This window comes from Mobula birostris, chromosome 26 (assembly GCF_030028105.1).
Source record: "Mobula birostris isolate sMobBir1 chromosome 26, sMobBir1.hap1, whole genome shotgun sequence".
In the NCBI taxonomy this organism is placed as follows: Eukaryota; Metazoa; Chordata; class Chondrichthyes; order Myliobatiformes; family Myliobatidae; genus Mobula; species Mobula birostris.
Window position 1 is genome coordinate 28,722,057 of NC_092395.1, and position 16,340 is coordinate 28,738,396.

Consider the following 16,340-nt stretch of genomic DNA (forward strand, 5'->3'; position numbering starts at 1 on the left):
AAATCAACTTCCACATACCTCACTACTTCTGACATCTGTTCACAGTGTGCCTGATCAGGAGTCGAGTCGAACATGAGACCATAGTACTTGGCTTTATGAATGCTCCTCAGTAAACTCTGGCGAACAGTGGATGCCATCATGTGGATGAATTCATTCTGGACACCCGGCGAAAGATAAGACGTGGATCCAGGATGACTTTCCAAATGAGTGAGGTGTTCTTTTATGACAGGGTCAAAGATGGCCAGTAGTTTCGGTAAGCCAAGGAAATTTCCCACATTGGAGTCATCGTCTAGTTGAAGTGACTCCCTGTGTCCTTGCAAAGCCAGGTTCTGAGTCGCAAGGAATTTTATGCCGTGAAGGATTCTCGACAAGATATCACGCCACCTATGCTTTTCCTTCTCAATCTGTGACTGAAACACCACGTCAATAACTCCTCTGTTTCCAGCTAAACTTCTTTCCATTTCTTTCCACTGTGTGAGGCATTCCCAATGATTCTTGGCATTTTCATGAACACTAATCCTTTCAGGTGCTTTCCACTGGTTGAATCCACTTTCCTGCTCCAGTGAGGATTGATAGTCTGACCGGGAATAGAGAAAACAACAGATACAAAATGCAGACTTTTTAAGAAAGGGAAATAGACCAGTCATAAGCGAGTCACTTCCTCACCACGACCATTTCCCAATTTCCTCTTGAATCAAGTTTTGTTCATTGAGCGGTTTTTTGTTGGTAGGAAAGGCCCCTCACTGTTCTGGAAATACTTTGAACCCAGCTTTATTATTTCTGTTCTCACTGCATCAGGCAGAATTGCTTTTGCAGTCGAACTTCAGAAGTCCAATGTCATGCTGTTCAATCACTTCTGGTATGACAGTTCGAGGCTCTTTGACACTATCCAGTTCACCAGGTTCAGTGTCGTCAGGTAAAACCTCATCAATAAACTCCACATCACCACCACCACCATCGTCTTCCCCTCCTGTCATGTCCACGTTCTCTGTGGCATCCTCACTCTTAATCTCGTCATACTCGGATTTATCTGACTTGACTTCCTCCTCGGCTTGTGACGCATTTGTACTTGATCCACCTTTCTAACATTCTAACAAACTTGTAGCAGGTGCAGGTGACTCCATGGAACATGTCGAACTACTTGTTCCAGGCTTTTCAAAGAAGGGCATGAAGAACTTGCTCGACTTCTTGACTTCCTCCACTTCCAACTTTCGTCTCCTCCATCCTTCAGCTCCACTTTCCTTCTTCTTCGTGAAGGAACATTTCATGGTCTTCTTACACAATGCTCTGAAATAAGGCCATCCGAGTGCTTCTCACCCATGATAATCAAAGACAGATCATACATCTGAAGAAAATTCTTTTTTCACTATCCAAGGATGGCTTGTCTGACTTTAGTAGAAACTGCTCAGTGGCGACACGCTTCAAGTAGCACCCAGGGCACGTGCCATACCTGCCATGCCTTAGATACACCACCACCTGGCTGGAACTCAATGCCAAGTGATCTAGATGTGGAGCGATTCGTTAACTTTGATGTGAAGTGGAGCAACAAAAGAGTTAATGACAGCCACTGGATTGTCATCGCCCTGATCCTCCTGATCGCTGAAATAGATAATTGTTCAAAGACTTGTCCACATCCCAAGTGGAAATAAATGGTCAATTAGACTGATCTTGACCCACACACCAGTAGTGCAGCCAAAGCCTCTCTGAAAGGAATGACTGTTGGCATTCTGTAGGAATGTGTGATGTTGGAAAATCCATGGGAGATCTCCAGTCCCCTGAGTCTACCAGGCCACTCATTAAGATTACAACTGATTAGACATGAATCCACTTTTCCACTAATTCCTGTGATCCCAGACCTGCCCGAAAATCATTTGATCTCAATCCTTATTGACTGAACATGCTCAACACTTTGAAAATTCTGAAGGTTCTCAATTCTCGGAGCAAAGGACTGTTGTATCTGTGAATAAAGTCACCAGAGAAACATTGAGCTAATGGATATAAAAGTGTTTTATTCAGCAAAAATAAGCATTAGGCGTCAATCCAATATTACATAACATTTTTATATGCTAGAGATCAAAGGAAACAGCAGGACAATTCTATAGTTAAATGTATCTATAATGCTTCCTTTGAATTACATACAGTTGCGAGGAGTGACGCCCCACACAGACTTCCAATCTGTGCCTTGTAAGGCATGAAAATGCCCGACGCAGGCCTCTCACGGTCTGTTGACGTTTCCTCCCCCCCTCCCCTTCACTTTTTCTTTGCAGTCACACTCCAGACACCCAAAATGAATGTTAATCTGCATTGACTCTAGGTTGCATTCATGCATATGCAGGCATCTGCAGTCTGATTTTTCCCAGCTGCATCTTAAATTCAATCTGTAATCCACATTCAAATCTGAAGATTGGTTGCTGGTGAAATTAATATTGGCTATATCCCCTAACTCCAGAATATGCCTTAACCATGACTTCCATCTTATCTCAGTCTTAAATGCCTGCCCTGAGGTTGATCCTGGTTTCAAACTCTCCAGCTTGTAGAAAAAGCTTCTTATGCCTCTACTTCATCAAACCTCACCTACATTATTGACATTACTCCCATGTTCCTCTCAGTTTCACTGAGTACAGAGTAATTTTCCTCAATCCCTCCTGATGAGGCAACACCCTCATGCCAGGACTCAGTCTAATGAATCCATTCGGCATCAGCCCTGAATTGGTATGTACTCCCCATGATACTGGGAAAAAATGTGGCACAATGTGGAAGGTGGTCTCACTGGCTGTGAATGTTTTCAGCTTGGCTTCCTCACGTTGTATGAGTTTAATTAGTTTGGCCCAGCATCTTGTTCTTGTGGTGGATATATATTTCAAAACCTAAAGCATTAACTCTCTGTAGATGACCCCTGACTTACTGAGTAATTTCAAAACACATTGAGGCCTTTCAATGCCAGCAAGACCAGGGAACTGATTGTAAACGTCAGCAAGGGGAAGACAGGAGCACACACACACCAATCTTCAGTGACGGGTCAGCAGTGGAAAAGAAGAAAAGTTTCTAGTTCCTGGATGCTAACATCTCTGAGGATCTGTCCTGGGCCACCATTGATGCAATCATCATGAAGACACACCAACAGCTCTACTTTATGAGAAGATTGAGGAGATTCAGTAGGTCACCAAATACTCTAGCAAACTTCTACAGGTATACCATCAAGAGCATTCTGACTGGTTGCTCCACCATCTGATAGGGAGAGGCCAATGCACAGGAACGTAAAAGGCTTCAGATGATTGTAGACTTATTCAGCTCCATTAAGGACACAAGTCTCCCCACCACTGAGGATATCTTCAAAAGGCAATGCCTCAACAAGGCAGCATCCATTATTAAGAACCCTCACCCCCTGGGACATGTCCTCTTCTCATTTCTACCATCAGAGAGGAGGTATGGGAGCCTGAAGACCCACACTGAACATTTTAGGAACAGTCTCTTCACCTCTGCCCTCAGATTTTTGAACAGTCCACGAATCAATGAGCACTACCTCACTATTGTTTTCCATTTATTTATTTATTTTTATTGTAATTATAGTAATTTATTATGCCTGCACTGTATTGCTGACACACAACACAAAATTGACACAGTAGCATAGTGGTTAGCACAAAACTTTACCTCAGTGGCTATAAGATTGGGCTTCAAGTTTATGCTATTTTGGTGCAGGATGCATCATGACACTTCCCCAGCACAATTTTCTCTGATTTGATTTGATTTGACTCAAAACCACTCATTTCAGTGCATGTTTCGATGCACATGTGGCAAATTAAGCTAATCTGTATTTCACAATTTATGTCAGCGATGATAAACCTAATTCTGATTCTGGTTCTTTTCACGGCACCTCTGTCTAATTTAACACACTAATTACAATCAGACCTTTGTGATCTGCATTGTTTGTTCTGGAGACAACCTTGGCAATGTTTGTTTTTGGATCAATCCCCACAGTCAGGCATTAACACAGGATCAAAGCGAGAGCCCTTGGACAAGGGCAGTGCTCACCCAGTACTGCACATCCAACAGTACACCACTAAACAGGCCCTAAAGGGAGCGGGAGCTGAGTGGGGTGGTGGACTAAAGCATGTGGGGACTAGGATGTGAGTTGGTGGGGAATTAAAGCCAGTGGGGAGTTAGAGCCAGGGGAATAGATTAGTTTAGGATATTAAAGACAGCAGGAAAGAGGAAGTTCTACCACAATCTGGCTGTGTGCCCCTGTTGTGTCAGGTCCTGCTCTGCTTCCTGTGCGGTTTACATCGGGAAACAAAACTATTCAGCTTGCAGAGAGCTGGAATGGAAACTGAAACTAAAACACAATGCTAAAAAGTGACCTGAATTCTGGCTGCAGATCACGACAACTGGGAGCACTGACGTGCTGGCTGGGGAGTGGAGTAGGGACAGAAATTTCACCCTCACTCCCTCAATCTTCAAAATATCTCACCCAGTTCAACCTTCATTTACCCCGCTTTGCACAATACAGTACATTAACCCGATCCAGTCTATTCTTTATTTCCCTCTCTTCCCTGCTTCCTTAAATGTCCTCCTCAATCCTCACTCACCAAAGCCTGTAATAGTCCACCCAATCCAACTGTGTTTTCACATCTCACCTAACACCCTTTAATATCGAACCCCACTCTGCTATTTGTCTCCGTCCCTTTTAGTATCTCATCCAGTCTAATGCTTCTCTCTCATCTACCCCATCTGGGGCTGACCCTATCGGTCAATATCTCCCACAGAGAAGTTGTTTCCTGATGCCAAGATGAGGGTCTTGCCCTGAAACATCGACTGTCTGTTTTCCGCTACAGATGCTGTCTGACCTGCTGAGGTCTGATAGCATTTTGTTTCTTCCTTCAGATTCCAGCATCTGCGGAGTCTTATGTTGATGTTGGTTTACAGCTTTAGCCTCACAGATGCTCTTTGACCTAGTTTCTTTTTTTAAACAAAACTGCAAAAGTTTCTTCACACAAAAATACACAAATACAAACATCAAGACAGTGTACAAATTCAAATTAAGATATGAATATTACTGTCTAAAAACAGTCAATTCACTGGGGAGGGGGGCCCATTCTTCCCATAAATCCCCCACTGTACCCATGGTGACCGCAAGCTCCCTCCCCAAGGACAGCTGGGCACAAACATATCTCTGGAAGAAGGGCAGGCAGTCGGCCCGGGTAGAGTCCTCGACTGACCATCACCTGATCACCATGGCCATGCCTAGGACCAAGCCTGCCAGCAGATCCTCTGACTGACCCGTGCCCTTCCGTACTGGGTGCCCATATACAGGATCAGGAGCAGGAGTGTAAACAAATTCTGGGTACCAGTCCTTTCAGATAGTCAGACAGGGGCAGCAGCCTCTCACACTCCATATCAACGTGACACACTCCAACCTCTCACAATCCAGATCAACGTAACACACCAAGTCCTCCCAGCCACAGAATGGATGGTGTGTTAGTGAACCAATCTAAAAACCTGTCGCACAGTACTGCCAACCCCCTCCACCCAGGTTCCCAATGTACATAGGAAGGGCCCCTGCATCAAGAGGTTTCCACTGGGGACCTCCCCTGCCGCTGTGGTGAGTCCGGTCAGCGGCCGAAAGCAAGGAAGTGAAAGGCCCGTACAAGAACTGTCTCAGCGTGTCATGGAACGGCAGGTGGGCAGCACTACACGTTATGTGGGACATTCTCCGGAGAGGTACCTTGGGCCCTGGGTCCGAAGAGCAATTCTGGCTGACCAGGTATTAGCATAGCAGGGACCATAAGACCATAAGATTTAGGAGCAGAAGTAGGCCATTGGGCCTATCAGGTCTGCTCCACCATTCAGTCATGGGCTGATCCAATTCTTCCAGTCATCCCCACTCCCCTGCCTCCATACCCTTTGATGGCCTGGCCAATCAAGAACCTATCTATCTTTGCCTTAGATATGCCCAACGACTTGGCCACCCCTTCACACTCTCAAGCCTCCCCAACACCCAACTTACCGAGTTCTTCCAGCATTGGTCCTTTCACTGTAGATTCCAGTACCGAGTCTCTCTTGTTTCCCTGTCTCTAGCATCTGAGGAATAGATAATCATCCGATTTTAAACAGCTTCTCTTGCACTGTCTCATAAATCCATGAACCTGTGCTCAGTGACCTTCACTGTTGTCCAGTTAAGAAATACCTCAATTTAAAAATTTTTTTAAATGCTTTAAAAAGTATTTGTCCTTCCAATCCCTGTATCCCTGGGTTGATAATTTCGATACTCCTCACATTGTGGTCTGGATTCTGTGCTCTGGAATTTCCTGCCTCTTTGTTTTCAGCAGTAAATAACTTACTTACTACCCGTTATGACACTGGCTTTTAGGGCAGTAATGAAGATACTCCATCTCTGGCAGTGTTCACGGATCCCTTTGTCATCGCAGTAACTTCCATTTTCCTCAGTTCTCACTGCTGTCAGTCATGCAGATCCTGGGTGGAGACTCAGGAATACCATTACAGTTAGATACAGAAAGGTTCTTCATTGCTGTTCCTGTAACAATTTTGTTTACCAGTCAGGATTGTTGGTCCTGAGCTGAACCCCCAAACCTGGAGGACTGGTGGGCCACTCTTAGTCTGGCCTCTACCCTTTGACCTGTGTGGCATGGGTCACCCTACCAAGAGCCAAAGCATAAAGCCCTGACTCCAGCCAACAGAGCTCTCTGGGTCATTGAGGCACGCAAGCCTCCAAACCACGACATGGTTGTGGTCCTCTCAGAGGTTTCAACAGTAAGCAAATTAAAGATATTAATAAGAAAAGAAGCAAAACAAAAAAAGAAAAATAGCCTTTACGTTCTTTATTAAGGAAGCCTAATAACTCCATTTAAAAGAAACTGTTCACAGTGGAAGCGGCTAGTGTAAAGCTGAAGGGTCAGACACAGCCCCTGGACTTAATGATGAATCCAGGCTGGTGTGAGATGTTAAATGGGTGGAGCCTGATCTCAATCACATCCCGTTTACAGTTACTGTAATGCTGAGGCACTGAAGTCACAAAGCTGTGAAGAGCACCACACTGCCTGTAATCAGCTGCTGACAAAACGATCTATAGCAGACACCATCTCACTTGCTCTGTACTCATCTCTGGTCCATCTAGACAGTAAATGCCCCTGCATACACTACACTATTGTTTACTTCCCACCCAATCTGTCAATGCTATAATTCCAAACAAACTTATTTCCAAACCTTTAGACCTGGGACTCAACACTTCCATTTGCAACTCAATCCTTGACTTCAAAGTTCAAAGTAAATTTTTATGACTATGATTATGAGGACACGTAGTCCCCTTTTATTGTCATTTAGTAATGCATGCATTAAGGAATGATAAAATGTTTTTCCAGAATGATATCACAAAAAACACATGACAAACCGACTTAAAAACTAACAAAAACCACATAATTATAACATACAGTTACAACAGTGCAAAGCAATACCATAATTTGATAAGAATGGACCATGGCACAGTAAAAGTCTCAAAGTCTCTCGAAAGTCCCATCATCTCACGCAGATGGTAAACCTCCAGCACCGCCAATTTGCCAGTGCAGCATCCGACCACAGTCTGACTCCGAGTCCGTCCGAAAAACTCCGAGCCTCCGACCACCTATTCGACACCGAGCACCGAGTACCATCTCTGCCGAGCGCTTCGACCCAGGTCCCGGCAACAGCCGATATGCAAAGCCGAGGATTTGGGGCCTTCGTCTCCGGAGATTCTTGATCACACAGTAGCAGCGGCAGCGAAGCAGGCATTTCAGAAGTTACTCCAGATGTTCCTCTGCGCTTCTCGCGGCTGTCTCCAACAAATCCAGATTGTGCACGGCCACTAGTTACACATACGATATCATTCGGAACGGCCGTGCGCACTGCATCACGCTGCCATCTTCTCCTCCCTTATTATCAAAGTACAAATATGTCACCATATGCAATCCTAACACCAACTTTCTTGTGGGAAATCACATTAAGTACAAGAAAACATAATGAAAGACCGCACCCAACAGGATGGAGAACAATCACTGTACAAAAAAACACAACAAACTATGTGGATGCAAAAAAAGAGAAAATAATAATATTAATAACTTAGCAATAAGTATCGAGAAGAAGAGATGAAGAGTCCTTGAAAGTGGGCCCAATAATTGTGGGAAGTTTTCAGTGATGGGGCGGGTGAAGTTGAATGAAGGTATCCTCTCTGGATCAAGAGCCTGGTTGTTGAGGGTAATAACTGTTCCTGAACCTGGTGTTGCAGGTCCTGAGGTTTCTATACCTTCTCTATGATGGCAGTGGCAAGAGAAGAGCATGTCTTAGATGGTGGGGGTCCTTGATGATGGATGCTCCTTTCCTAAAAGAGCGTTCCTTATAGATGTGCACAATGGTGGAGAGGACTTTAACCATGATGCACTGGGCCATATCCACTACTGTTTGTAGGCTTTTCCATACAAAGGCTTTAGTGTTTCAATAACTTGCCATAATACAACCAGTCAATATACTCTCCACTACACATCAATAAGATGTTTGTCAAAACATGATACAACTGGAGGAGGAGCTTAGGAAGTCAATGGCACCTAACGACGACTCCTTTGCCTGCATCTTCTGAAACAGCTCTATTTCTATCTTTAATATCTCTATTTTTCCCTTTCAGAGTTCTTTTGAAGACCCCGACCTGGAGTTAAATGCTGATTTTGGTTCTTTGTGGGAGCAGGGTTTCACGACTGGCCATTATTCGGCACAGCAAGGGCACAGCCTAAGAGCTTCGCTCATCTTCAGAGGTCCGAGATTTCATGGCTCTGGAGACAGGCGGATTAAAGATTGGTGTCCAAGCAGAAGACCAGTGTGTCATGGGAGTCGGAAGGTCTAAGGCTGTGTACCCGGAGACCTGGGATATTTGGGCACAGACTCGGAAAAAGAGTCGCAATAGACTTTTAACATTGTAAACCAGTGAGTTGTTTGTTATGTCTGCCCTCTCGCTGTGAAATGGAAACATCTCCTTCTCCCTTATTAGGGAGGGAGAGAGCCTGTGGTATGTTGAATACCGGGTGAAGGAGTAGTCTTTGGGGTACTGCAAGTCCGTGTCTTTGCTGTTGCTTTGCTGCATGCTTCAGTGCTTGGTGGCAGGTGCTGATGCTGTTTTCTTTGTTGGTTGGTGGGGGTGGAATCATTGCTTGCTGTCGCTTACACGCGGGAGGGAGGGGAACTGGGGGGGGACTTTGGCGTTCTAACATTTAACTGTCATTCGTTCTTTGGGGGCATTGTTCTGTCTTTCCTGGATGGTTGCAAAGAAAAAGTGTTTCAGGATGTATATTGTATACATTTCCCTGACATTAAATGTACCTTTGAAACCTTTGAAAATTTTAGATGACATGCCAAATCTTTGTAACCTTCTAAAAAGTCAAGGCGCTGTCATGCCTTCTTTTTAATGGAACATGCTGGACGTAGGAAAGATCCTCTGAATGATATCACCGAGGAATTTAACATTGCTGAACCTCTCCACCTCTGATCCCCTGATGAGGACTGGCGCACGGACCTCCAGGTTTCCTCTTCCTGAAGAAAGTAATCAGCTCTTTTGTTTCACTGACATTGAGTGAGAAGTTGCTGTCAATGTTCAGGAAGAGGTTGTTGTTGTGGCACCACTCGGCCAGTTTTTCAACCTCCGTCCTCTGTGCTGATTTGTCACCACCTTTGATTTGGCCAATGATTAGCAGACCACAATCAGCAAAGATAGGTAACAACTCTTCCACTAAAATTACTCTCAACATTAGTGCCCCACAAGGCAGCGTCCAGTCATCCCCTGCTCTGCTCCCTGTACGCTGACGACTGTGCGGTCAGATTCTGCAGTGCCCTCGTCCCCCTGCTCTGCTCCCTGTACGCTGACGACTGTGCGGTCAGATTCTGCAGTGCCCTCGTCCCCCTGCTCTGCTCCCTGTACGCTGACGACTGTGCGGTCAGATTCTGCAGTGCCCTCGTCCCCCTGCTCTGCTCCCTGTACGCTGACGACTGTGCGGTCAGATTCTGCAGTGCCCTCGTCCCCCTGCTCTGCTCCCTGTACGCTAACGACTGTGTAGTCAGATTCTGCAGCTCCCAGTTGTCCCCCTGCTCTACTCCCTGTACACTGACGACTGTGCGGTCAGATTCTGCAGTGTCCTTGTCCCCCTGCTCTACTCCCTGTACGCTGACGACTGTGCGGTCAGATTCTGCAGTGCCCTTGTCCCCCTGCTCTGCTCCCTGTACGCTGACGACTGTGTGGTCAGATTCTGCAGTGTCCTCGTCCCCCTGCTCTGCTCCCTGTACGCTGACGACTGTGCGGTCAGATTCTGCAGTGTCCTCGTCCCCCTGCTCTGCTCCCTGTACGCTGACGACTGTGCGGTCAGATTCTGCAGTGTCCTCGTCCCCCTGCTCTGCTCCCTGTACGCTGACGACTGTGCGGTCAGATTCTGCAGTGTCCTCGTCCCCCTGCTCTGCTCCCTGTACGCTGACGACTGTGCGGTCAGATTCTGCAGTGTCCTCGTCCCCCTGCTCTGCTCCCTGTACGCTGACGACTGTGCGGTCAGATTCTGCAGTGTCCTCGTCCCCCTGCTCTGCTCCCTGTACGCTGACGACTGTGCGGTCAGATTCTGCAGTGTCCTCGTCCCCCTGCTCTGCTCCCTGTACGCTGACGACTGTGCGGTCAGATTCTGCAGTGTCCTCGTCCCCCTGCTCTGCTCCCTGTACGCTGACGACTGTGCGGTCAGATCCTGCAGTGTCCTCGTCCCCCTGCTCTACTCCCTGTACGCTGACGACTGTGCAGTCAGATTCTGCAGTGTCCTCGTCCCCCTGCTCTACTCCCTGTACGCTGATGACTGTGTAGTCAGATTCTGCTCCAACCCCATCTATAAGTTTGCAGGTGATATCACCGTAGTGGGCCGGAGCTCAAATCATGATGAGGCAGAGTACAGGAAGGAGACAGAGAGCCCAAGTGAAATGACATGGCGAATTTTCCTCAAAGTCAGCAGAACAAAAGAGCTGGTCATTGACGCCATGAAGGGTGGTTGGGGGAGGCCGTGCACATGCACTTTACATCAATAGTGCTGATGTTGAGAGGGCTGCAGGCTTTAGGCTCCTAGGAGTGATTATCACCAACGGCCTATCCTGACGTCATGGCCAAGAAAGCTCACCAGTGCCTCTACTTCCTCAAGAAACTAAATAAATTAGGCACGTCTCCTTTGACTCTCATCAATTTTCATTGATGTGTCATTGAAAGCATCCAACTGTGTCTGTGTGTATAATGGCTTGGTACGGCAGCTGCTCTGCCTGTGACTACAAGAAACTGTAGGCAGATGTGGATATGGTTCGGCACATCAAGGAAAGCAGCCTCCGCTCCAGGGTCTCTGTTTATACTCGCTGCCTCGGTGAAGTAGAGAGAATAATCACAGACCCCACCCACAATGGCCATTCTCTCTTGACCTCCCCTCCCAGCAGGAAGAAGATATTAAAAGCCTGAAAGCGCATACCACCAGGCTCAAGGAGAGCTTCAATCCTTCTGTCATAGAACAATTGAAATGAAGGAGAACAATAAGATAGACTCTTGACCTCACAGTCTACTTCACGACGATCTTGCACCTTACCATCTATCTGCATTGCACTTTCTCTGTAACTCCAGCACTTTATTCTGCACTCTGTTATTCCTTTAATTTGTACTACCTCACTGCACTATTGTGAGGAATTGATCCATATGAATCTTATGCAAGACAAGCTTTTCACTCTTTCAATTAGCATGTAAATGAGATGATAGTAAACTGTTTATCTATTTACCAAATTAACCAATTTACCTCAGTTGTTGGCAAAAGACAAATCCAGTTCTGTGCTAATGGTTTTGTAGTTATGTTGTTCGGGTTTGGTAACCGAGCAGTTAGCATGATGCTCTGACAGGTCGGGGTGTCGGAGATTGAATTTCAATCCTGGAGTCCAATGCAAAGTGTCTGAACATCCGCCCCATGGAACGCATGGGTTCCCCTGAGTGCTCCACTTTCCTTCCACTGTCCAAAGACAAACCAGTTAGTAGGTTAACTGGTCATTGTAAATTGTTCTGTGATTAGGTTAAAGTTACTGTAATCGGGAGTTGTGGGGGTAGCTGCACAGCTTGGCTCAGGGGGCCAGAAGGGCCAATGGACAGATAAAAAGTATTCTATTCTGCCTATTTCTTTTGGTTTCCTTTTGATGTTGAAGCTTTTGCAAGACATTTCATGGTTCCACATCGCCCTTTCTCTAAATTATGCTGCTCTGGGACTGTTTTGATGTCATGACAATGTGTTTCATTTGTTTCCTCCACCTATCTTTTCTGCATTGCATTATTTCCGGGAATCTAACACACTTGTCCTTTCTCACAGATGCTCATGACCCACCTTTTCCAGGTCCCAAACATTTCCTTCCTTGTTGTGTTTGGAGCCTGCGTTCCTTTGCTTTCCTTTGCTGATTTCTCTTTTTTTTCTTTCTCTGTATCAGATTCTGATTGAAAGGGTTTAGCTTCTATCTCTGCACACAGTGTACCACGTCTTTGATGCTCATCCATGGTTGTCTTACTTCGTTGCTTTCCCACTTATTTTTTTCACAGTTTCATTGAATTCTTGTGTGAAGCCACCATAACATTCTGCAATATTATCAAAGTTCTTACAACCTGCTGTCTAATTTTTTCTTTAAGGCTATCTTTTACTCTTGGATCTACGTGCTTTGGCTATGTTATGTTGAACACTTGATGATTTTTGTTCAATGCTCCTCTTCAGTTTAAATCTATGAACTCAATAAATGGGATCAGCAACTGGACGTACAGGGCCATAGAGTCATAGATACATATACAGTACCTATGCAACCCCCTTGGAAATTTTCATGTTTTATTGTTCTGCAACATTGAATCATAATGGATTTAATTTGGCTTTTTGACACAGATCAACAGAAGAAGACTCTTTCATGTCAAATGAAAACAAATCTCTACTGAGTGATCTAAATTAATTACAAATATAAAACACCAAATAATGAATTGCATAAGTATTCACCCGCCCCCTCCCAAGTCAGATTTAGTAGATGTATCTTTGGCAGCAATTTCAGGCTTGAGTCTGTGTGGATAGGTCTCTATCAGCTTTGCACATCTGGACACTGCAATTTTACCCCATTTTTCTTTACAAAACTGTTGAAGTTCTGTCAGATTGCCTGGGGATCATGACTGAACAGCTCTTTTCAAGTCCAACCACAAATTCTCAATTGGATTGAGGTCTGGACTCTGACTTGGCCGTGACTTTGTTGTTTTTAAGCCATTCCTGTGTTTCTGTGGCTTTATGCTTGGGCTCATTGTCTTGCTGGAAAACAAATCTTCTCCCAAGTTACAGTTCTCTTGCAGACTGCATCATACTTTCCTCCAGGATTTCCCTGTATTTTGCTGCATTCATTTTACCCTCTACCTTCACAAAGCCTCCCAGGGCCTGCTGCAGTGAAGCATGATGCAGCCACCACCATGCTTCATGGCAAGGTTGGTGTGCTTTTGATGATGTGTAGTGTTTGGTTTATGCCAAACATAGTGTTTAGTCTGATAGTCATCAGACCATAGAACCTTCTTCCAGCTGACTTCAAGTCTCCCCCATGCCTTCTGGTAAACTCTAGTGAGACTTCATGTCAGTTTTTTTTCAACAGTGACTTTCTCTTTGCCACTCTCCCATAAAGCTGTGACTGGTGAAGCACCCAGTCAACAGTTACTGTATGTGTAGTCTCTCCCATCTCAGCCCCTGAAGCTTGTAACTCCTCCAGAGTTGTCATATGTCTTTTGGTGGCCTCCCTCACTAGTCCTCTTCTTGCACGGACACTCAGTTTTTGAGGACAGCCTGCTCGAAGCAGATTACAGCTGTGTCATATTCTTTCCATTTCCTGATGATTGACAACTGTACTCCAAGGGATATTTAGTGACTTGGAAATTTTCTTGTATCCATCACCTGATGTGTGCTTTTCAATAACTCTTTTGCGGACTTGCTTGGAGTGTTCTTTTGTCTTCATGGTGTATTTTTTGCCAGGATACTGACTCACCAGCGTTGGACCTTCCAGATACAGGTGTATTTTTACCACTATCAATTGAAACACCTTGACTGCACACAGGTCTCCAAAAATAGATCCCCATTTAACTAATTTTGTGACTTCTAAAAACAATTGGCTGCACCGGTGATGACTTTGTGTGTCATTTTAAAGGGGGTGAATACTTATGTCAAATTAAATCCACTGTGATTCAATATTATGAAACAATAAAACATGAAAACTTTCGGGGGGTGATGAATACGTTTTATAGGCTTTGTAGCTACACACATGGAAATCAGCCCTTCAGCCTACCTTCTCTGTGTTGTGTATTGACATTTCAATAGTATTTGAGTATCCATGAGTTTCTTTGAATCAGTTTAATGTTTTGAAGTTACAAAGCATAACATTGGTAACAGGATATTTTTAAAACAAACCTGAGACAGCTACCGACTCGTTCAAGCGCAGCAAAACGTTCGAGCTGAAAGAAACACTGTAAGGAACATTGAAATTTAAATGAGACAGCCCAGAGCGTGGAGAGATTATAGAGATTATCAGAATTCAGGGGTCATAAAGAGTGAGTACTGGGTGATATTAATCATTAAAAATATCAGAAATGGCTGGCTACATCAGAAAGATTGATGAGTTTGATTACATAATGGGTAATTGGCTCATATATACTGAGCTACTGGAACAGTATTTTGAAGCAAATGAAATAACCAATGAGAAGTGAGTACCATTTGCTGAGTTCAGTGGGTTGAAAGTTTGCTTCGAGGTATGATTGCTCCAACCAAACCATCGGAAATTAGATCTGCTACTATGCCAGAGAGGCGTGAAGGGAAATCATCTGCTAACCGGAGAAACTCCGGATGTGACGTACTTTTCCTTTTACTGTTGAGGAGGTTGTCTGAGCATTGTCAGTGTGGTAATGGGCTTAATGATGCACTGAGAGATCACTTAGTTTGTGGAATCTTAAATGAAAGTATTCAAAAATGTCTCCTGACTGAAACTCAGCTTAAATTCAATCGAGCAGTGAAAATTACTGTTTCAATGGAAACCACAGGTAGAGATGCAATTGAATTGTAGTCAGGAATGAAAGTGAGAGAACAAAATTGCAACATCTAAGCAGAAGCTGGCTTGGCTAAACAAATTATGTATTGTGGCGGGTCTCACATACACCAAACAAATGCAGACTTAAAGATGAAACTTGCAGAAAATGTAATAAAGTAGGACACATACAAAGAGTATGTCAGGCAGAAAAAACAAGTAGACTGTTCAGGAAAAAGGCTAAAAATTCAAGTTGCAGCTTCAAACAGAGCACCAACCTGCATTCAGTTGATGAACTATCTGATAATGATGAGACTGACACAGGACTGAGTAGCCTTGAGATTTACAATGTGAAAAGTAGCCATAGACAAGCGGTATGGTTTACACCAGAAGTGAATGGCAAATTAATTGAAGTGGAATTAGATACTGGTTCGGCTGTTTCAGTCATTCCACAAAATGAGTTTGAACAGCATTTCAAAGATACTGAACTGAAGCCTGCAGATATCTACTAAGAACTTATATTAGAAAGTAGATAACTCCTGTGGGAATGACATTTATAACAGTGAGATACAACAACAAACAAGGCACATTGAGCTTGTATATGATAAAGAAAGAAGAACCAGCATTGTGAGGATGAGATTGGCTGAGACAACCACAATTTGATTGGAGATCCATCCACCATTTGCATGCAGCATCCCCTCCAATAGAGTCAACTGAAAGCAGATTTAGAAAGGTACCTGATGATGCCACAACTGTCTCCATGCCAAACACCATGAACTGTTGCCCAACAGGGGACAAACAGATGTCAGTGCCAAGCTCTGTGCTTCTGGTTGGAAAGCATATTGGACCAAGGAAGGACCATGCTACACAGAGGAAGCATGAAGGTGTCAAAAGCAGTGGTCTGACCACAATAGTTTTTGTAGACATCATATCTGAAATGTGTTAATCGGGCAGTTACTTGCAAAATGTATCTTGGCTTTAAGCTGGAAGAGAAAGGTCAAGGACCTTCAGGAAAGTTGCAAGCATTCACGTTTTGTGAGTATAATGAACCAGAATCTAATCTGGTTCAGGTTATTGCATGAACTTCAAATGGACACAAAGAACTGGTTGTACAGTAGTTAGAAAGACCAAAGCCCAGCTGGATGAGTGGAGGACCAAAAAGAAAGGAGTCAATAAAGATACAAAAATGGACGATTTGTTTGATGATGTTGTGGATGCAGAAACCAAGAGGAAAGAACAGA